At 50.4% G+C, this 23,722-nt stretch overlaps 6 non-coding genes across 6 annotated transcripts; all 6 read right to left on the reverse strand.

Moving 5' to 3' along the window:
- Positions 1-114: 114 nt before the first annotated feature.
- On the reverse strand, positions 115-186 carry TRNAD-GUC (transfer RNA aspartic acid (anticodon GUC)). The gene has a single exon. It is a non-coding gene; the product is annotated as a tRNA-Asp (tRNA).
- Positions 187-796: 610 nt separating this feature from the next.
- TRNAD-GUC (transfer RNA aspartic acid (anticodon GUC)) lies at positions 797-868 on the reverse strand. Its single transcript has one exon. It is a non-coding gene; the product is annotated as a tRNA-Asp (tRNA).
- Positions 869-2,435: 1,567 nt separating this feature from the next.
- Positions 2,436-2,507, reverse strand: TRNAD-GUC (transfer RNA aspartic acid (anticodon GUC)). The gene has a single exon. It is a non-coding gene; the product is annotated as a tRNA-Asp (tRNA).
- Positions 2,508-3,477: 970 nt separating this feature from the next.
- Positions 3,478-3,549, reverse strand: TRNAD-GUC (transfer RNA aspartic acid (anticodon GUC)). Its single transcript has one exon. It is a non-coding gene; the product is annotated as a tRNA-Asp (tRNA).
- A 12,140-nt stretch (positions 3,550-15,689) lies between these two features.
- Positions 15,690-15,761, reverse strand: TRNAD-GUC (transfer RNA aspartic acid (anticodon GUC)). Its single transcript has one exon. It is a non-coding gene; the product is annotated as a tRNA-Asp (tRNA).
- A 2,081-nt stretch (positions 15,762-17,842) lies between these two features.
- On the reverse strand, positions 17,843-17,914 carry TRNAD-GUC (transfer RNA aspartic acid (anticodon GUC)). Its single transcript has one exon. It is a non-coding gene; the product is annotated as a tRNA-Asp (tRNA).
- Positions 17,915-23,722: the final 5,808 nt, after the last annotated feature.

Raw genomic sequence — 23,722 nt, forward strand, 5'->3', positions numbered from 1 at the left:
CCCTCCCTAGCTAACAACCCACTGAACGCCCCTAAGTGTTTTAAAGGGATAGAGAATCCAACGGACCGACAAAGAATGCCCTCGAAGATGACATGAGATTTGCCACGCCTTTCGCGCCGTTGCCGGGGTTCGAACCCGGGTCACCCGCGTGACAGGCGGGAATACTCACCACTATACTACAACGACATGTTGGTGTTTGAAGAAGTGTAGTATAATGGTGAGTACTACTTGTTTGAACTATGGACCCTCTCTCGTTAACAAGCCATTCCGCATATGAACTGCAATACCTAGGTGTGCACTCGGACTGCCTCATGCTAGTATGGACCCTCTCTCATTCACAACCCACTATACGCCCCCAAGAGTTTGAAAGTGATAGAGAATCCAACGGAGCGAGGAACAATACCCTAGAAGATGACAGGACATTTGCCCCGTGCTTCACGCCGTTGCAGGGGATCGAACCCGGGTCACCCGCGTGACAGGCGGAAATACTCACCACTATACTACAACGACATGTTGGTGTTGGCGAAAGTATAGTATAGTAGTGAGTACTAGTTCGGATCATGTACCGGAATGTCGAAAACATGGCCCGGTGTTGTCGCCAATACATGGTACGTGACAAGTTCGTCCGCATATGAACTGGAATACCCATGTGTGCACTCGGACGAGATCATGGTAATATAGTCCCTCCCTCGCTGACGACCCACTGTACGCCCCTAAGTGTTTTAAAGGGATTGAGAATCCAACGGACCAAGAAAATATGCCCTCAAAAATGACATGAGATTTGCCACACCTTTCGCGCCGTTGCCGGGGATCGAACCCGGGTCACCCGCGTGACAGGCGGGAATACTCACCACTATACTACAACGACATGTTGGTGTTGGTTAAAGTATAGTATAGTGGTGAGTATTAGTTCGGATCATGTACCGTAATGTTGAAAACATGGCCCGCTGTCGTCGCCAATACATGGTACGTGACGATGTTCGTCCGCATATGAACTAGAATACTCATGTGTGCACTCGGACGAGATCTTGGTAATATAGTCCATCCCTCGCATACGACCCACTTTACGCCCCTAAGTGTTTTAAGGGAATAGAGAATGCAACTTACCGAGAAAGAATGCCCTCGAAGATGACTTGACATTTTCCACGCCTTTCGCTCTGGTTCCGGGGATCGAACCCGGGTCACCCGCGTGACAGGCGAGAACACTCACCAATATACTACAACGACATGTTGGTGTTGGAGGAAGTGTATTATAGTGGTGAGTACTACTTGTTTGGAGTATGGACCCTCTCTCGTTAACAAGCCATTCCGCATATGAACTCCAACACCCAGGTGTGCACTTGGACTGCCTCATGCTAGTATGGACCCTCTCTCATTCACAACCCACTATACACCCCCAAGCGTTTAAAACTGATAGAGAATCGAACGGAGCGAGCAACAATGCCCTAGAAGATCACAGGAGATTTGCCCCATCCTTCACGCTGTTGACGGGGATCGAACCCGGGTCACTCGCGTGACAGGCGGGAATACTCACCACTATACTACAATGACATGTTGGTGTTGGAAGAAGTGTAGTATAGTGGTGAGTACTACTTGTTTGGACTATGGACCCTCTCGGACGAGATCATGGTAGTATAGTCCCTCCCTCGCTAACAACCCACTGAACGCCCCTAAGTGTTTTAAAGGGATAGAGAATCCAACGGACCGACAAAGAATGCCCTCGAAGATGACATGAGACTTGCCACGGCTTTCGCGCCGTTGCCGGGGTTCGAACCTGGGTCACCCGCGTGACAGGCGCGAATACTCACCACTATACTACAACGACATGTTGGGGTTGGAAGAAGTGTAGTATAATGGTGAGTACTACTTGTTTGGACTATGGACCCTCTCTCGTTAACAAGCCATTCCGCATATGAACTGCAATACCCAGGTGTGCACTCGGACTGCCTCATGGTAGTATGGACCCTCTCTCATTCACAACCCACTAAACGCCCCCAAGCGTTTGAAAGTGATAGAGAATCTAACGGAGCGAGGAACAATACCCTAGAAGATGACAGGACATTTGCCCCGTGCTTCACGCCGTTGCAGGGGCTCGAACCCGGGTCACCCGCATGACAGGCGGAAATACTCACCACTATACTACAACGACATGTTGGTGTTGGCGAAAGTATAGTATAGTAGTGAGTACTAGTTCGGATCATGTAACGGAATGTCGAAAACATGGCCCGGTGTCGTCGCCAATACATGGTACGTGACAAGTTCGTCCGCATATGAACTGGAATACCCATGTGTGCACTCGGACAAGATCATGATAATATAGTCCCTCCCTCGCTGACGACCCACTGTACGCCCCTAAGTGTTTTAAAGGGATTGAGAATCCAACGGACCAAGAAAATATGCCCTCAAAAATGACATGAGATTTGCCACACCTTTCGCGCCGTTGCCGGGGATCGAACCCGGGTCACCCGCGTGACAGGCGGGAATACTCACCACTATACTACAACGACATGTTGGTGTTGGTTAAAGTATAGTATAGTGGTGAGTACTAGTTCGGATCATGTACCGTAATGTCGAAAACATGGCCCGGTGTCGTCGCCAATACATGGTACGTGACGATGTTCGTCCGCATATGAACTGGAATACCCATGTGTGCACTCGGACGAGATCTTGGTTATATAGTCCATCCCTCGCGGACGACCCACTTTACGCCCCTAAGTGTTTTAAGGGGATAGAGAATGCAACATACCCAGAAAGAATGCCCTCGAAGATGACTTGACATTTGCCACGCCTTTCGCTCTGGTTCCGGGGATCGAACCCGGGTCACCCGCGTGACAGGCGAGAACACTCACCAATATACTACAACGACATGTTGGTGTTGGAGGAAGTGTACTATAGTGGTGAGTACTACTTGTTTGGAGTATGGACCCTCTCTCGTTAACAAGCCATTCCGCATATGAACTCCAACACCCAGGTGTGCACCCGGACTGCCTCATGCTAGTATGGACCCTCTCTCATTCACAACCCATTATACACCCCCAAGCATTTGAAAGTGATAGAGAATCGAACGGAGCGAGCAACAATGCCCTAGAAGTTGATAGGAGATTTGCCCCGTCCTTCACGCCGTTGCCGGGGATCGAACCCGGGTCACCCGCGTGAGAGGGGAGAATACTCACCACTATACTACAACGACATGTTGGTGTTGGTGAAAATATAGTATAGTGATGAGTAATAGTTCGGATCATGTACCGGAATGTCGAAAACATGGCCCGGTGTCGTCACCAATACATGGTACGTGACGATGTTCGTCCGCATATGAACTGGAATACCCATGTGTGCAATCGGACGAGATCATGGTAATATAGTCCCTCCCTCGCTGACGACCCACTATACGCCGCTAAGTGTTTTAAAGGGATAGAGAATCCAACGGACCGAGAAAGAATGCCCTCGAAGATGACATGAGATTTGCCACGCCTTTCACGTCGTTGCCGGGGATCGAACCCGGGTCACCCGCGTGACAGGCGGGAATACTCACCACTATACTACAACGACATGTTGGGGTTGGAGGAAGATTAGTATAGTGGTGAGTACTACTTGTTTGGAGTAGGGACCCTCTCTCATTAACAAGCCATTCGGCATATGTACTGTAATTCCCAGGTGTGCAGTCGGACTGCCTCATGGTGGTATGGACCCTCTCTCCTTTACAACCCACTGTACGCCCCCAAGCGTTTGAAAGTGATAGAGAATCCAATGGAGCGAGCAACAATGTCCTAGAAGATGACAGGAGATTTGCCCCGTCCTTCACGCCATTTCCAGGGATTGAACCCGGGTCACCCCCGTGACACGCGGGAATACTCACCACTATACTACGACATGTTGGTGTTGGTGAAAGTATAGTATAGTGGTGAGTAGTAGTTCGGATCATGTACCGGAATGTCGAAAACATGGCCCGGTGTCGTTGCCAATACATGGTACGTGACGATGTTCGTCCGCATATGAACTGGAATACCCATGTGTGCACTCGGACGAGATCATGGTAATATAGTCCCTCCCTCGCTGACGACCCACTTTACGCCCCTAAGTGTTTTAAGGGGATAGAGAATCCAACATACCGAGAAAGAATGCCCTTGAAGATGACATGAGATTTGCCACGTCTTTTGCTCTGGTTCCGTGGATCGAACCCGGGTCACCCGCGTGACAGGCGGGAATACTCACCACTATACTATAACGACAAGTCGGTGTTGGAGAAAGTATCCTTTCTCTACTACTTGTTCAGATCATGTACCGGAATGTCGAAAACATGGCTCGGTTTCGTCGCCAATGCATGTTATGTGACAATGTTCGTTCGCATATGAACTGGAATACCGATGTGTGCAGTCGGACATGATCATGGTATTATATCCCCTCCCTCGCTGACGACCCATTGTACGCCCCTAAGTGTTTTAAAAGGATAGAGAATCCAACGGAATGAGATTTGCCACGCCTTTCACTCCGTTGCCGGGGATCGAACTCGGGTCACCCGCGTGACAGGAGAGAATACTCAGCGCTATACTACAACGACATGTTGGTGGTGGAGGAAGTGTAGTATAGTGGTGAGTACTACTTGTTCGGAGTATGGACCCTCTCTCGTTGACAACTCACTCCGCTTATGAACTGCAATATCCATGTGTGCTCTCAGACTAGATTATGGTAGTATGGACCCTCTCTTGTTGACAACCCACTGTACGCCCCCAATTGTTTGAAAGGTGTTGAGAGACAAGCTCAACATCGGCGGGATCGGCTGAAGAAGCCGAGGACCGGATCGGTTGGGACTGATCGGTTAGGCTGAATGCGTAAACTGGTACGCAGACCGATGCGTATGTAGGGCCGGATCGGTGCGTAAACCGGGACGCTGTTAGGAAAGATATTCCGTGAGGAATATATTTGGGAGTTAGTGTAGGAGTTCTCAATGAGCATTGAAGTATTGTCAGTACTTCGGTGAGTCCTTCTAGGACTTGTATAAAAGTGTTCATTGATCACACATATGTATAGAGTCGAGAATAGAGGTTGAATATAGTTCTTGTGTTTTCTCTCACTCTCTCTCTGTCTCTCCTGCGTATACTGCGTAAGCTCAAGCTCTCCATTAAACCTGAGTTTTCTTCCTCTTCCTTCTGGTCTTCATACTTGCTTCGGCACGTTATTTTTACATGGTATCAGAGCGCGAGGGTTGAGAACCTCTCTGCAGCCGACAGAGCTTGACGAAGAAGAACAAGAAGAACGATGGATAGAGGCATGGCGAGCTCGCTTCCAACAGAGAAGCTCGACAGAACCAACTACGTGTCTTGGTCTTACAAGATGCACCAATACCTGCTCGGGCACGGCTACTGGAGTTATGTTGAAGGAGCTAATGACGCGGCACCCGAATCGACACACAGAGACTTCCCGTCGTGGGAGCAATCAGCGAGCAGGGTATTATACTGCTTCGCATCGTGTGTGGGCAAACAACTATTGAGCTATGTTCGGGATGCAAAGACGCTGAAGGCTGCGTGGGAAAATCTGAATAAGATTTTTGTTGTCTGCCTGGCCGGACTGGCCTCAACACAGGTGTCTATCCGACACTTCTCCAAAGGGGTGGTAAGGATTGGATGCTAGGTTACACGCGTAAGATGATTACACTAAGCACAGACGGTAAAACAATACAAAGATGAAGATAAACACGCAATAATTATATTTGAATTACTTCCGTAAAGCATTTACAAATCATTGGATCCTTTTATAGGCTTCTGGCAAGGTTATAATCGGTGCGCTTAGGCAACCGGCATCCAAATCGGGACGGATCCGGATCTGGATCCGTCCCTCCGAATAATAATTATACTATTATTTACTTCCTATTATCCGATCCGACTCCGCCTTCCCACTTGTCCTTGCTCTTCTGACCGGTCAACACATGGCACGCCCGTGGGAAAGTGCCTTACACTTCGAATCCACTCCCGGCCTCATTCTTCCTCCAAAATATCGAGCACACTCCGCTCGAAGGTGTCAAGTGGTGCTTCTTCCTCCAATTCCTGTTCCTTGCCTGCCTGGTCTCCGACCTCCGGTTGGTTTGGCTGTTTCGTAAAAATTTGCTGCTTCGGCTCTGCTTGATTCTGTGGTGCCGGTGCTTCCTCATCACTCCGTCCGGGTTCTTCCTGTTCTTCCTCCGTTCCAGGCTCTGTTCTGTTACCAGTGTCGCTTTCTCCGGTCTCGACTGGTCGGTTCGGTGCGCCTTCTTCCTCTGCTCCGGTGTTTTCTGGTCTCAGCTCTTCGTCTTCCCCGACATCGGTCGGCACCTGCTCTTCTTGATTTTTTTGGAACGGAAGTTCTTCTTCGGGTATTCCTTGTCGGGGTTGTTCGGTGTCGGTTGGTTCAGCTTCAGCCGGTCGCTCTCCCTCACTCATAGTGATTGGCGTCGTTCTTCCCTTGGCTTCCTGTCGTAACCGGTCCTGCTCGTATTTCTCCAACTCCAACTGAGTTGCGAGCTGCCCGTCATCCAACCTCTCTACCAACCCTCGGATTTCTTTGAGATGTTCTTCCGCTAAAGCGTAGAAAACCTCCGACAATTCTTCCCGAATGGCGACGATACTTTCTTCATCCATCTTGTAGAACTTGTCACCGGTCTTCCTCCGATTCTCGGCATCAGCTCGGAGTGTCTGCAGCTCGGCTGCCTGTTGTGACCACTCCTTCCATAGCTTTTCCGTACTTTCGTTGATGCTTCCCTGAGCTCGGGTACTCCAACATGACATGATGAGCTTGATCCGGTCACCCCCGCCTTAGCATGCGCATAAGCTTCTTGCTTTTCCTTCCTTGCCCGTTTTATAATGTTGGCCATTATCTGAGCCTGGGCTTCGTAATCCGCTTTTTTCTTTTCATAGGCACTTTGCAGCTTGTTGATCGTGAAGGTCGATCTTTCCTTTTCTTCATTCCTGATCTTGGTCAGATCCAGCTTTTCCCGCCTTAGCACCTCTAATTCCTTCCTTCTCTCCGTCGCTTGGGTTATTTCCGCCGACAATGCTTCCATTTTGGCACTGACCTCGTCCATTGTCTTAGCCAGGTCTAATCGGGTCTCTTTCAGCTGTTCTTTCAGCTTCTCTATTTGCCGGTCGTAGTCTGCTGCCCGTTTCTTGTTGTCCGACTCGGCCTGCTTGTGATCTCGGTAGAGTCGGTCGAAGTCCGCCGTCTTCTGCTTCAGGCTTCTGCTTACCTGAGCTCTTAACCGGTCGTCCTGGTCCTTCTGTTGTCGGAGTTCTTCCTGCAGTCGTTCTATCTCCTGCTCGGCCTGTCGACGCAGTCGGTCCTTCTCCTTTTGCAGCTTCTTTTTTTCTTCTTGCAGTCGGTTATTAGTGGCTCGGCCTTTCCGGAGGCCTTCTTCAATTTTCCGTCTGTCGACCTCCACCGCTTTCCGCTGCTCCCTTTCTTTTTCCCTTAATGCCTCCTGAGCTTTTAACTCCTCTCGTAAGGTTTCTATTATTTTTTCGGTCTCAGGGCCGGTTTGCAAGGCTACCTGCAACAACTCCCCTTGCAATTCTTGGATCTGTGTTCGGAGCGCGACCAAATCATGTGTTGTTGTATGCGTTAGGTGTTGCCTACACGTTTCTTCTTCCTCTAACTGGTCCGCTACTCGCGATACCTGCTCCGAAAGCCATCTCAGCCATTGTGGCTTTGTGCTTCCTGTGTCGGAGTAGCATTGCTCACTTCTACTCCTTATCTCAGGGTGTTTTTCCGGCCTTTTCTCTGGCTCCGGCGCTTGTTCATTCCTCTTCTCTGGAATGACCGGTTCTCTGAAGTCCGGCAAAACCAGTGTCGGTACTGCTTCCCTCGGTACGGGTTCCGGTACTACTTCCGCCTCGGCTACTGGAGGTGGTCCTTGCGCCCGCTGCTGAGTTTTGTCAACTGGTGGAGCCGGTCCTCTCGCCCGTCTCTCCCGACCTTGTCTTGCTGGGAGTCTTACTAGTGGTTCGGATGAGTCTTCTGCTTCAGCTTCCTCCTCCGGTGCGGCTACCAGAAGGACCTTTTGTATAAAAACCTCTGGTTCCGGTTCTGGCCGTCGCAGCGTTATATTGATTGGTTTGAGCGCTACCAGTTCCTCCTCGGCCGGTTTTCCTTTACCTTTTCATGCCGGTTTTGCCTTTGTTGCCGGTTCCTGTTGCTGTCGGGATGGTCCTTCCTCCCGCTGTTCTACTTCTTTCTGGGTCTATCCGGGGGTGTGTTTCTCCAGGATATGTCGGCGCTTTGTGACCTTTTCGGCGTCGTCTCCTACCGACCTCTTTTCTTTTGTTTGATGGGGAGCAATGGTGGGACTAACACCGTTAGCCATTGTGCTATCCCGGCCCATGGCTTTTTTCCTTCCACAAGGTTCTTGATGGCCTCCTTCAATCCTTCGGTTATGAAATGGACCCAGTCCACTTGTAATCCTTCGTACATTGCAATTAGGAACGTTGCCCGGTACCTGGCTATGGCCGGGGGACGAGAATTCACGAATCCGTATTCCATCATGGCGCGGGCCACTTCTCCGAACAGCAGGTTCTCTCCGCCCTGTGTTCGGTACGCCTTGCTGCTGATGGAATACTCACCGAAATATTTGAACAGGATTTGACTTGAAGGGTTTTCGATCGTTTGAAGTCCTCCTCCTTTTATCCCTGTGAGCGCCTGCACCGCTCCTTCCGTGATTTCTGATAAATCAATCAATGTTGTCGCCTGCTCTGGTTCTGCGTGTGGTGGAGCGTCGGCGATCCGCAACAATCCTTCTAACCCATTCTCCATCATCCATTGGCGTGCCTCTTCCGACAGTGCCATTGGTTCGAATTCTTCTTCTGCTGTCTGTTGTTCGGGATCGGGATGTGTGTGCGCTATGCGTTGGATCGCTCTTCTGTGCTTCTGCGCCTGTGTGTAGGAAAATTCGTAAAAAGTAAGTCCTTCGCAGGCCTGTATCTTATATAGTTGCTTTTGCCTCGAGCCGCCCTTTTTCGTTTCCCGCGCATGTCTATCTCCCGCCATAATTAGTAAGTCCTTTTTTGCTTGCTGCATGTGAGTAATACCTCGTACATCGGTGCCCACGTTCTATGCTTTAAATAGGAAGTACGCGCACGTCCTCCTTTACTTCATGGCGCCTCTTCGTTGCATGGTGGCGCTCCCACCTCCTGTGATTTCCCCATCATTATTATGATTTTTTTTTTTTTTTTTTTTTCTGTTTGTTTGTACCACGTCATTTTCTGGTCCCCCCCGATTTGTTCGGGTCGGTTCGAGCTGATACCGGATCCTTCTGTCGGTTTTCCGGGATAGTCTTCGTCAGTATCGGTGTCGGTTCTTCCTTGGTCCGGATATCTGCAGTAGCGTCTGTCGGTGTAGGTTCCTCATCGTGCCGGATTTCCGGGTCTTGCTTGAACGGGTTGGCTGGCATATTTCCCTTATACGGCTTTAGCCGAAACCCATTTGCCCACTTACCGATGACTTCCCTAGACAACGTGCCGAGCTGATATGACCCATTGTACTCCTTGGTGATCCAGAACAGTCCGGTCCACCGAAACCACAACTTTCCCGGCATGTTCCCCATCCGTGTCTAGAACAGTAGCACCGGTTTCCTGACTTCGAACTCCTTTTCGTTGCCACGCCGGTGTCGGTCCACGAAAGCTTTTCTCCTCCTTTGGTCCAGTTCGAGTTGTAGTAAGCTGGCTATTCGGTTTTCTTCTAATTCCAACAACGTCGCCAGCCGGATTCGTTCGGACTCCTTCTCACTTAAGCGCTCCTTTACCTGGATCCGTAAGCTGGGGATCTGGAACTCTACCGGCATGACCGCTTCTAAACCGAATGCTAGTCGGAACGGGGTTTTCCGGATGCTGGTTTTGTACGTTGTTCGGTACGCCCATAGCGCGCTCTGCAATTTCGTATCCCAGTCGGTCCGGTTCTCGTTGACAATTTTTCGTAGGATGTTCTGCAGAGTTTTGTTCGTCGATTCCGCTAGTCCATTGGCTTGAGGGTAGTAGGGAGTACTCCTTTTATGTACCACCGCGTAAAATGACGTCAGGCTTTCTACTACCTGCCCGAGAAAGTGTCCTCCTTGGTCACTTATAAGCTCGATCGGGCATCCATACCGGCACCATATGCACTCGTACAGGAACTTTGCCGTGGACGCGGCCGTGTTGTCCCGTAAGGCCACCGGCGAGCGTCTGTAGTATCGTTTCCGCCTCTTGCAGGCTTGTTATGCTACTGCCTTCGTCGGGGACATGCAGAACCCGGAACTGCAGTGCTTCTTCTGCGACTCTTCGAAGAGTTCTGGAGAATGACCGATCTCGCCGAATCTCGTCGACGGCTTGCTGCAGGGCTTCCCGTCTTTGCTCGCCTTCGTTGTATCGTCTCCCTCGTTCGGTGATGTGGTCATCGTTTGGTCTAGACATCCATCCCCCGGTTGTCCTCTGCACTTTGCAGGAATCGTGGTCGCCAAAATAGTGTTGTCTGCCTGGCTGGACTAGCCTCAACACAGGTGTCTATCCGACACTTCTCCAAAGGGGTGGTAAGGATTGGATGCTAGGTTACACGCGTAAGATGATTACACTAAGCACAGATGGTAAAACAATACAAAGATGAAGATAAACACGCAATAATTATATTTGTATTACTTCCATAAAGCATTTACAAATCATCGGATCCTTTTATAGGCATCCGGCAAGGTTACAATCGATGGGCTTAGGCAACCGGCATCCGAATCGGTCCGGATCCGGATCGGTACAACTGTACCGGATCCGTCCCTCCGAATAATAATTATACTATTATTTAGTTCCTATTATCCGATCCGACTCCGCCTTCCCACTTGTCCTTGCTCTTCTGACCGGTCAACAATTTTCGCCGCGAGCACCACAGCTAGGAAGCTTCAGCTCCGACAGGAGTTGAGCAACCTACGACAACGCGACTTGTCGGTGGCGGACTATACCTCGAAGATCAAGGATATCTACGCCTCGCTCGCCTCCATAGAGGTCAACATCGAGGAGAGAGAGATGGTCCAGATCTGTCTTGGAGGTTTGGCGTCGAATTTCGGAGCGTTCCGAACGGCTGTGTGTAACCGAGAAAATACGCCATCCTTTTTCGACTTACAGTCAATGCTCCTAGTAGAGGAGAACCACGCGGGTGCATCTAGAAGCACGCACACCGACAACAGAATGTTGTACACGGAGGGAGATAGGCCCCGTGGACGTGGAGGACGAGGCGAGCTAACACAGAAGCGGCTAAAGACGCGAATTGGCGTGCCGCGATGGAGGAAGAGATGCACGTATTGGCAGAGAACGAGACTTGGGACCTAGTTAACGCACCAAAAGGGGTTAAACCGATCCGGTGTATGTGGGTGTACAAGGTCAAGTACAACACCAATGGCTCGGTCAATCGGTACGAGGCTCGGCTAGTGGCAAAGGGCTACGCGCAAAAACACGGCATCGACTACGATGAGACGTTTGCGCCGGTCGCGAAAATGACGACCGTCCGTGTTTTGCTCGCAGTAGTTGCGATGAAGGGGTGGCACTTACATCAGATAGATGTAAAGAATACGTCCTTGCAAGGTGACCTTGAGGAACAGGTGTACATGGTACAGTCCCCCGGATTTCACTCCGGAACGTACTCCTTGGTAGTATGCCGACTGAAGAAGTCCCTTTACGGACTGAAGCAAGCCCCGCGTGCCTGGAACGCGAAGATCACACAACAACTGCGTCGGATGGGCTTCGTCACGTCAAAATCAGACTCTTCCCTGTTCATCCGGAAAGGTCGACTTGGACCGGTTAGTATTTTACTATATGTTGATGACTTGGTCATCACCAGCGCCGACCTCGGTGAAATCGACCGCGTGCAGGTCCAGCTTGCGGGACCTTCATTATTTCCTAGGGATCGAAGTCATCCGTACCCCCGAAGGCATATTGATCAGCCAACGTCATTACGTTCTGAGTATGCTCTTCAAATTGAGGATGGCCGACTGTAAGTCCGTCTCGACTCCCCTGGACAGAACTGTCAAGCTTCATCCCGATACGGGAAAGGCATGCGACCCGAAGAGGTTCCGACATATTGTCGGAAGCCTCATATACTTGACCATCACCCGACCCGACCTCTGTTATCCGGTCGGAGTGATCAGTCAGTTCATGGCGCGACCTACCGAGGAGCACCTTTAGTGTGCGCAACGCATACTTCGGTATGTCAATGGCACTAAGGACCGGGGACTGCTATATCGAACCGATGCAGCCGCGCAGTTAGTCGGCTACACCGACGCTGATTCGGCTGGCAACGCCGCCGATCGCCGATCCACGTCCGGATACGCGTTCTCTCTCGGGAGTGCCGCGATCGCGTGGAGCAGTAAGAAGCAGCCGACAGTTGCACTGTCGAGCACCGAAGCTGAGTACCGAGGAGCGGTTGTCGCGACATGCGAGGCCATATGGTTGAAACGGCTACTTAAGGACCTGAGGGAGGAGGTGTCAGATCCGACGACGATCTACTGCGACAACCTCAGCAACATCCAGCTCGCGAAAAACCCCGTTTTCCATGCACGGACCAAGCACATTGAGGGCACTACCATTTCATCCGTGAGCGTGTCCTTTCCGGTGAGGTTGAACTTCACTACGTTCCGACGGATCGGCAGACTACCGACATCTTCACAAAGCCTCTTGGTCTCGACAAGTTGCGGCAATTCTCAGGTGCGCTCCGATTGCGTCACCTCGACGTGCCAAACTTGAGGGGGAGAACAGTCCCAAATGACCAAACAAGGCAGCAGGAAAGGAGCGGAGACCGCGACACCGAGTCAGTTGTCGAGTTCGACTTCAGATCGGCTGAAGAAGCCGAGGGCAGACCCGCGGAAAAGTCCGGAAGCGGACAGAAGGGGAGCAGCCAAAGGAGAAAGCTGAAGCCAACCATGCATGGGGAAGATGACGCCATCGAGGGCGAGAAGACCGAAGACGAGTTGGAGACAACCAACTCGGACGAGAGCGAAAACTGATCGGAGGTAGCCGCGTCGGTTCGGATGTTTGATTCAGATACGCTGAATCAACCGAGGCCCAAGCGGAAGAAAAGGAAGCAGGAGAAGCGTCAACACTGCAACAACAGAAGAGCTGATTAGGGCCACGTGAGCAGACAAGCCGACCGGAAGGGTAGAAGCGCGCGGAGTCGAATAGGTCGAGGAGCGCAAGCGAGGCGTGAAGCCAGGAGGAACCGAAGCTGTGAGCCCAAAGATCCAGAAGAGCCTCAAGTTGAGCTTCAAGGGGAGTGTTGAGAGACAAGCTCAACATCGGCCGGATCGGCTGAAGAAGCCGAGGAACAGATCGGTTGGGAACAATCGGTTAGGCCGAATGCGTAAACCGATACGCAAACTGGTGCGTAGGTAGGGCCGGATCGGTGCGTAAACCGGGAGGCCGTTAGGAAAGATATTCCGTGAGGAATATATTTGGGAGTTAGTGTAGGAGTTCTCAATGAGCATTGAAGTACTGTCAGTACTTCGGTCAGTCCTTCTAGAAATTGTATAAAAGTGTTCATTGAACACACATATGTATAGAGTCGAGAATAGAGGTTGAATATAGTTCTTGTGTTTTCTCTCACTCTCTCTCTGTCTCTCCCGCGTATACTGCGTAAGCTCAAGCTCTCCATTAAACTTGAGTTTCCTTCCTTCTGTTCGGTCTTCATCCTTGCTTCCGCACATTATTTTTACAAAAGGGATAGAGAATCCAACGGAGCGAGCAACAATGCCCTAGAAGATGACAGGAGATTTGCCCCGTCCTTCACGCCGTTGTCGGGGATCGAACCCAGGTCACCCGCATGACAGGCGGGAATACTCACCACTATACTACAACGACATGTCGGTGTTGGAGAAAGTATCCTCTGTACTACTTGGTCGGATCATGTACCGGAATGTCGAAAACATGGCCCGGTTTCGTCGCCAATGAATGTTATGTGACGATGTTCGTCCGCATATGAACTGGAATACCCATGTGTGCACTCGGACGAGATCATGGTAATATAGTCCCTCCCTCTCTGACGACCCACACTGTACACCCCTAAGTGTTTAAAAGGGATAGAGAATCCAACGGACCGAGAAAGAATGCCCTCGAAGATGACATGAGATTTGCCACGCTGTTGCCGGGGATCGAGCCCGGGTCACCCACGTGACAGGCGGGAATACTCACCACTATACTACAACGACATGTTGGTGTTGGAGGAAGCGTAGTATAGTGGTGAGTACTACTTGTTCGGAGTATGGACCATCTCTCGTTGACAACCCACTCCGCATATGAACTGCAATACCCAGGTGTGCACTCGGACTGGATCATGGTAGTATGGACACTCTCTCGTTGACAACCCCCTATATGCCCCCAAGTGTTTGAAAGGGATAGAGAATCCAACAGAACAAGCAACAATGCCCTAGAAGATGACAGGAGATTCGCCTCGTCCTTCACGCCGTTGCCGGGGATCGAACCCGCGTGACAAGCGAGAATACTCACCACTATACTATAACGACATGTCGGTGTTGGAGAAAGTATCCTCTGTACTACTTGGTCGGATCATGTACCGGAATGTCGAAAACATGGCCCGGTTTCGTCGCCAATGAATGTTATGTGACGATGTTCGTCCGCATATGAACTGGAATACCCATGTCTGCACTCGGACGACATCATGGTATTATAGTCCCTCCCTCACTGAGGACCCACTGTATGCCCCTAAGTGTTGTAAAGGGATAGAGAATCGAACGGACCGAGAAAGAATGCCCTCGAAGATGACATAAGATTTGCCACGCCTTTCGCGCCGTTGCCGGGGAACGAACCCGGATCAACCGTGTGACAGGCGGGAATACTCACCACTATACTATAGGTTGAATCGCAATATGAAGGCTCAGGAACCTCTTTGCATTCCTACGATAATCATCAAATAAGAAAATCTAGAGAAGGGTATATCCCTTGTATGTCATGTACCGGAATGTCGAAAACATGGCCCGGTGTCGTCGCCAATACATGGTACGTGACGATGTTCGTTCCCATATGAACTGGAATACCCATGTGTGCACTTGGACTAGATCATGGTAATATGTACCCTGCCTCACTGACGACCCACTGTATGCCCCCAAGTCTTCGTAAGGGGTATAAAATCTGGCGGTAACAGAAAGAATGGCCTAGAAGATGATAGGAGATTGGCCCCGTCCTTCACACCGTTGTCGGGATCGAACCCGGGTCACCCGCGTGACAGGGGGGAATACTCACCACTATACTACAACGACATGTCGGTGTTGGACAAAGTATCCTCTGTACTACTGGCTCGGACCATGTACTGGAATGTCGAAAACATGGCCCGGTTTCGTCGCAAATGACGGGAACTACAAGCTCCCTATACGCAACGATCGGCCAGAACCGAGCTTCGAATCATGCACAGAAAACGGTGAAAGAATGCACGACACGAAGAAGAGAAGAGTACACAGGATGTTTACGTGGAAAATCACAAACTAGGGAAAAAACCACGGCAGCCCACAGGTTGCAAACTATCACTATGTTAGAATGTACAACAGTGAGTTGACGGAGGCAACGACCTCGTGCTCATGATCATGGTAGTATGGACCCTCTCTCGTTGACAACCCACTGTACACCCCCAAGTGTTTGAAAGGGATAGAGAATCCAACGGAGCGAGCAACAATGCCCTAGAATGTGATAGGAGATTTGCCCCGTCCTTCACGCCGTTGCCGGGGATCGAACCCGGGTCACCCGCGTGACAGGCGGGAATACTCACCACTATACTACAACGACATGTCGGTGTAGTAAGAAAGTATCCTCTGTACTACTGGCTCGGACCATGTACTGGAATGTCGAAAACATGGCCCGGTTTCGTCGCAAATACAGGTTATGCAAAGCTGTCGAAAACATGGCCCGGTTTCGTTGCAAATACATGTTATGCAAAGTTGTTCGTCCGCATATGAACTGCAATACCCATGTGTGCACTCGGACTGGATCATGGTAGTATGGACCCTCTCTCGTTGAAAACCCATTGTACGCCCCCAAGAGTTTGGAAGGGATAGAGAATCCAACGGAGCGAGCAACAATGCCCTAAGAGGATGACAGGAGATTTGCCCCGTCCTTCACGTCGTTGCTGGGGATTGAACCCGGGTCACCCGCGTGACAGGCGTGAATACTCACCACTATACTACAATGACATCTTGGTGTTAGAGAATATATCCTCTGTACTACTTTCTCCGACCATGTACCGGAATGTTAAAAATATAGCCCGGTTTCGTTGCCAATGCATGTTATGTGACGATGTTCGTCCGCATATAAACTGGAATACCCATGTGTGCACTTGGACGAGATCATGGTAGTATAATCCCTCCCTCGCTGATGACCCACTGTACGCCCCTAAGGGATAGAGAATCCAACGGACCGAGAAAGAATGCCCTCGAAGATGACATGAGATATGCCACGCCTTTCGCTGCGTTGCCGGGGATCGAATCCGGGTCACCCGCGTGACAGGCGGGAATACTCACCACTATACTACAACACCATGTTGGTGTTGGAGGAAGTTTAGTATAGTGGTGAGTAATACTTGTTCGGATCATGTACCGGAATTTCGAAAACATGGCCCGGTGTCGTCGCCAATAGATGGTACGTGACGATGTTCATTCTCATATGAACTGGAATAGCCATGTGTGCACCTGGACGAGATCACGGTAATATGTACCCTGCCTCGCTGACGACCCACTATATGCCCCCAGGTTGTCGTAAGGGGTATAAAATCTGGTGGTAAGAGAAAGAATGGCCTAGAAGATGACAGGAGATTTGCCCCGCCCTTCGTACCGTTGTCGGGGATCGAACCCGGGTCACCCGCGTGACAGGAGGGAATACTCTCCACTATACTACAACGACATGTCGGTGTTGGAGAATGTATCCTCTGTACTAGTGGCTCAGACCATGTACTGGAATGTAGAAAACATGGCCCGATTTCGTCGCAAATACATGTTATGCAAAGCTGTTCGTCCGCATATGAACTGCAATACCCATGTGTGCACTCGGATTGGATCATGGTAGTATGGACACTCTCTCATTGACAACCCACTGTATGCCCCCAAGTGTTTGAAAGGGATAGAGAATTCAATAGAGCGAGCAACAATGCCCTAGAAGATGACAGGAGATTTTCCCCGTCCTTCACGCCATTGCCGGGGATCGAACCCGGGTTACCTCCGTGACAGGCGGGAATACTCACCACTATACTACAACGAAATGTTGTTGTTGGAGGATATATCCTCTGTACTACTTGCTCCGACCATGTACCGGAATGTCGAAAATATAGCCCGGTTTCGTCGCAAATGCATGTTATGTGACGATGTTCGTCCGCATACGAACTGGAATACCCAAGTGTGCACTCGGACGAGATCATGGTAATATAGTCCCTCCCTCGCGGACGACCCACTATTTTAAAGGGATAGAGAATCCAACGGACATGAGATTTGGCCTCGAAGATGACATGAGATTTGCCATGCCCTTCACGTCGTTGCCGGGTATCGAACCCAGCTCACCCGCGTGACAGGCGTGTATACTCCCCACTATACTACAACGAGATGTTGGTGCTGGAAGAAGTATCCCTTATACTACTTGCTCGAATGTACCGGAATGTTGAAAACATGGCCCGGTTTCATCGCAAATACATGTTTTGCGAATATGTTCGTCCGCATATGAACTGTAATACCCATGTGTGCACTCGGACGAGATTATGGTAGTGTAGGCCCTCGCTCACTGACAACCCACTATATGCCACCAAGTGTTTGAAAGGGATGGAGAATCCAACGGAATGAGCAGGAATGCCCTAGAAGATGATAGGAGATTCTCCCCGTCCTTCGCGCCGTTGCCGGGGATCGAACCCGGGTCACCCGCGTGACAGGCGGGAATACTCACCACTATACTACAACGACATGTTGCTGTTGGAGGATATATCATTTGTACTACTTGCTCGGACCATGTACCGGAATGTCGAAAATATAGCCCCCAAGTGTTTGAAAGGGATAGATAATCCAACGGAGGTAGAAAGAATGTCCTAGAAGATGACAGGAGATTTGCCCCGCCCTTCGCGCCGTTTTCGGGGATCGAGCCCGGGTCACCCGCAACCTATACTATACTACAACGATGTTGAGCGGCAAGCTGAATAATCCTTAGCCGGCAAGCGAGACGGATCGGTATGCTATGAGCAACAGAGCCGGCAAGCAACAGAGCTGGTGAGCTGGGGAGCCGGTTAGCCGGATCAAATCAGTAACCGGAAGCCTAGTATTAGCGTAGTCTACTAGGCAATTATAGTCTCGTAGTAAGTGTCAGATGCTCGTGTGAGCATTGAAGTGTGTGGTACTTCTGTTAGTCCCACGAGGAGTTGTATAAATAATGCTATTGACCATAGTTGTATGTACAAAGTGTTTTTTCAGTTTTTGAATATAGCCTTGAAGTTCTGCTCTCTCTGTCTCTCTCGTGTACTCTGTGTATTCCCTACCTTCTCTATTTTCTAACGCTTCCACAAGTAATCGTTTACATGGTATCAGAGCGCAAGGGTTGAGAACCTCTACAGCCGACAAACGCTTGAAAGCAAACCCTAACAGGTTCTAAAACAACAAAAAAAGAAGTGATGGATAGAGGGATGGGTAGCTCGCTCCCTGTGGAGAAACTCGACAGATCCAACTATGCATCTTGGTCATATAAGATGCGCCAGTACCTGCTTGGGCATGGTTACTGGAGTTTCGTCGAAAGAGCCAATGAAACAACACCTGATGCGACACATAAGGACTTCCTAGTGTGGGAACAATAGGCAAGAAGAGTGATGTACTACTTCGCGTCCAGTGTCGGAGACTAGCTGCTGAGCCACATCTGAGATGTCAAGACGCCGAAGGAGGCTTGGGGGAACTTGAAGAAGGTTTTCCCCGCGAGCACTACAACCCGGAAGCTACAACTCTGACAGGAGTTGAGCAATGTCCGACAGAAGGACATGTCAGTGGCGGATTACACGGCCCGGATCAAAGAGATCTGTGACTCGCTTGCCTCTATCAACGTTACCGTAGAGGAAGAAGAGATGGTACAGGTCTGTCTTGGGGACCTAGCATCTAAGTTCAGAGCGTTCCGAACGACAGTGTGTACAAGGGAGAATACGCCGTCATTTTTCGACTTACATTCGATGCTCCTTGTAGAGGAGAACCACGCCTGAGCGTCAACTAGCGCACCCAATGACAGCCGGATGTTGTACATGGAGGCAGATTGGTCCCCTGGGCGTGGTGAACGAGGCGGGTCGGCATGCAAGGGAGGTGGCCGGCAAGAGCAAGAACGAAGGCATAGAGAACTTGCCGACAGCGGTTCCGGGACTCCCACAGGCAGGGGGAGTCATGGCGACACCGAAAGAAGCCAAGAGAAGTCAGCAACGAAATGCTGGTACTATGGCAAAAAGGGCCACAAAGAAAGTGAGTGCTGGAGAAAACTAGCCGATTCGGACAAATCCGGATCCGGCAAGGCTGACAAGGCTGGCTGAGAAAGCTCGCACTACGCGAAGGGATCGGGAGGATCCAAGAACGGCAACGGGCCAGCCTTGGTGATGATGCACGAGGCGAACTTGATGAAGAAAACCACTTCCAAATCGGAGGAAGTGTGGTATGTTGATTCCGGTGCATCGAAGCACATGACGAACCACAAAGAGTGGTTCTCCTTTTTGGAGAAACCGGATCAACTAGGAGTAGTCGAAACCGGAGATGACACTCCTCACCCAAGAATGCATGTCGGAGAAGTCCCTTTGTGCCACGTCTAACAGAAGGGGAAGCTGATGATCGTATTACATGTTCCAACAATCATGAAGAACCTGGTGTCCGTCGGACAGATCGTCGACCAAGGGATGCAGGTGCGGTTTACGCACCTCGGGTGCTTCATCGAGGAAGAGGGCCATATTATTGCGTAAGGGCGTAGAGACGGGAGGATGTTTATCCTCGACACCAATGACGTCGGCACTGCTCTGTTTGCAAAAGGACAGAAGGTCGAATCAGACATTGACCTGTGGCACAAGCGGATAGGCCACGTCAATTACCGGAGGCTTCCATTCCCCACCAAACATAAACGGAGCCGTAACAAGCTCGACCTTATCCATTTGGATGTGTGGGGACCGGCACAGAATGTTACTCTTGGCGGGAGTCGATATTTCGTCTCTTTCATCGACGACTATACGCGGCACACATGGATCTACCTCATTGAACGGAAGAGTGAAGTCTTCGAGTGTTTCCGGAGTCTCCAAAGCATGGTGGAACGGGAATCGGAGAGGAGGATCAAATGCCTGCGGTCAGATGGCAGAAAAGAGTAATTTTGTGGCCAATTCAACAGTTATCTGCAGCAAAAGGGAATTCAGCGAGAGTTCAGCTGCAGATACACACCGCAACAGAACGGTGTTGCCGAAAGAAAGGAAGAACCGGTCAGTTATTGATGCGGAAAGGGTAATGCTGGAGGAGAAGAGCATGCCCAAATTCTACTAGACGGAGGCAGTCTGAACAACTTTCTACATTCAGAACCGGATTGGTGACAAGGTAGTTCGATGAATCGGCATCGTGGTACTCCTTACCGGCTCTGACTTCCGAATCCGACCCGGTGCCGGTGGATGAGGCTAGTGAGCCTGAACCGGCCTAGGTAGAGGATGATGAAGCGTGTACTCAGGATGAGAGTCCGGAATCATTCTGGTTGAGTGGGCCAAACAAGAGACTGAGTCAATCTGACCAGTCCGATGAGGAACCAGCGAGTAGTGGAGACTCTGTCGTGCACTCCCCGCGCAAGGAACCGAGGCGACGGTTCACGCGCAAAGAGAAGGGGAAGATGAAGATGCCACAATTTGAAACCGGCAAAGATGAGGCAGATCAGTGTGCATCCGACTCTAGCAAGGAGAAAGGCGGATCTTCAGCAACGAAGACCGAACCGGCCAAGAAGGGTCTCAAACCGGTTAACGGTGAGTTACGTTGGTCCACCCGCGAGAAGGATCCCGTCAAGCGGTACGGGTACAATAAGTACATGGCGCATCACTATGCGTACATGACTAAGGTGGCGGAAGAGCGTGAGCCGAAGAGCTACGCAGAAGGGGCCAAGGACACCAATTGGCGTGCCACTATGCAGGAAGAAATGCGGGCACTTGATGTCAACAAGACATGGGACCTGGTTGACCCTCCTCGTCACTGTAAACCGATCGGATGCAAGTGGATATACAAGGTAAAGTACAACGCCGACGGTTCTGTTAACCGATATAAAGCCCGATTAGTGGCGAAGGGATACGCGTAGACCCACGGAATCGACTACGACGAGACCTTCGCTTCGGAAGTGAAGATGACGACGGTTCGTGTGGTGCTGGTGGTTGCTGCAGCAAGGGGGTTGAATAAGCCTTACCCGGCAAGCGAGATGGATCGGTAAGCTGTGAGCAACCAAACCGGCTAGCAACAGAGCCCGTGAGCTTGGGAGCCGGTTAGCCGGATCGAATCAGTAATCGGAAGCCTAGTATTAGCGTAGACTACTAGGCAATTATAGTCTCGTAGTAAGTGTCAGATACTCGTGTGAGCATTGAAGCGCGCGGTACTTCTGTTAGTCCCATGAAGACTTGTATAAATAATGCTACTGAGCATACTTGTATGTACAAAGGTTTTTTTTTTTTTTTGAATATAGCCTTGAAGTTCTGCTCTCTCTGTCTCTCCCGTGTACTCTGTGTATTCCCTACCTTCTCTGTTTTCTAACGCTTCCGCAAGTAATCGTTTACAAACGACATGTTGGTGTTAGAGGAAGTATAGTATAGTGGTGAGTACTACTTGTTTGGACCATCTACCGGAATGTTGAAAACATGGCCCGGTGTCGTCGCCAATACATGTTATGTGACGATGTTCGTTCACATATGAACTGGAATACCCATGTGTGCACTTGAACGAGATCATGGTAATATGCACCCTGCCTCGCTGACGACCACTGTACGCCCCCAAGTCTTCGTAAGGGGTACAAAATCTGGTGGAGCGAGCAAAGATTGGCCTAGAAGATGACAGGAGATTTGCCCTGCCCTTCGCGCTGTTGCTGGGGATTGAACCCAGGTCACCCACGTGACAGGCGGGAATACTCACCACTATACTACAACGACATGTTGATGTTGGAGGAAGTATCCTCTGTACTACTTGGTCGGACCATGTACCGGAATGTCAACAACATAGCCCGGTTTCGTCGCAAATACATGTGTGCGAAAATGTTCGTCCACATATGAACTATAATACCCATGTGTGCAGTCGGACGAGATCATGGTAATATGGGCCTTGGCTCGCTAACAACCCACTATACGCCCCCAAGTGTTTCAAAGGGATAGAGAATACAATGATGCAAGCAAGAATGCCCTAGAAGATGACAGGAGATTCGCCCCGTCTTTCGCGCCGTTGCCGGGGATCGAACCCAGGTCACCCGCGTGACAAGCGAGAATACTCACAACTATAGTACAACAACATGCTGGTGTTGGAGGGTATATCCTCTGTACTACCTACTGGAATGTCGAAAATATAGCCCGGTTTCGTCGCCAATCCATGTTATGTGATGATGTTCGTCTGCATATGAACTGGAATACCCATGTGTGCACTTAGACTAGATCATGGTAATATAGTCCCTCTCTCGCTGACGACCCATTGTACGCCCCCAAGTGTTCAAAAGGGATAGAGAATCCAGCGGAGCGAGAAAGAATGCCCTAGAAGATGACAGGAGATTTGCCCCGGACTTCGCGCCGTTGCCGGGGATCAAACCCGGGTCACCCGCGTGACAGGCGGGAATACTCACCACTATACTACAACGACATGTTGGTGTTGGAGGAAGTATAGTATAATGCTGAGTACTAGTTGTTCGGACCATGGACCAGAATGTCGAAAACATGGCCCGGTGTCGTCACCAATACATGTTATGCGACGATGCTCGTTCACATATGAACTGAAATATCCATGTGTGCATTGGAGGAGATGATGGTAATATGTACCCTACCTTGTGGACGACCCAGTGTACGTCCCCAAGTCTTCGTAAGGGGTACAAAATCTGGCGGGACAAAGGACGGGGCGAATTTGTTGTCATCTTCTATAGCATTCTTGCTCGCTCCGTTGGATTCTCTATCCCTTTCCAACACTTGGGGGCGTACAGTGGGTTGTCAGCGAGAGAGGGCCCATCCTACCATAATCTAGTCTGAGTGCACACAGGGGTATTGCACTTAATATGCAAACGAACATCATCCCATAACATGCATTAGCGACGAAACCGGGCTATATTTTCGAAATTCTGGTACATGGTCTGAGCCAACCCATGTTCTATCCCACTCGAGTAAATTGGTTTTGAAAGCATTCCGCCAGTTGAGTTGGCGCCTTTGACTTTCAACCTGATTCACTAGCTCTGTGCCCTTTACGCCCAGTAATTCCGAATAACACTTGCCCCCCCCCCCCCCCCCCCGTCTTACTACTGTTGTTGGCGCGGAGTTAGTCGGGGCTTCTTCTTCGAGTCTTGTCATAATCATGTACTCGACGAAAGAGCTTTACAAGCGGCATTGCCCTTCCTTGCTAACGCGATGTTTTTCACTCACTCACGCGATATTGCTGGATCGGCCTTTTGCCTATTGTCCAATATTCCCCACTCCTGCCTCCCCACGGAGTTTGGGCGGTGTCTCAGTCCCAGTGTGGCTGATCGTCCAAAAAGATCAGCTAAGCATCTGTGGCTTGGTCAGCCTT

This window comes from Azolla caroliniana, unplaced genomic scaffold (genome assembly GCF_043228905.1).
Source record: "Azolla caroliniana isolate FFs.n. ecotype wild unplaced genomic scaffold, voAzoCaro1.0.p SCAF_11, whole genome shotgun sequence".
NCBI lineage: Eukaryota > Viridiplantae > Streptophyta > Polypodiopsida > Salviniales > Salviniaceae > Azolla > Azolla caroliniana.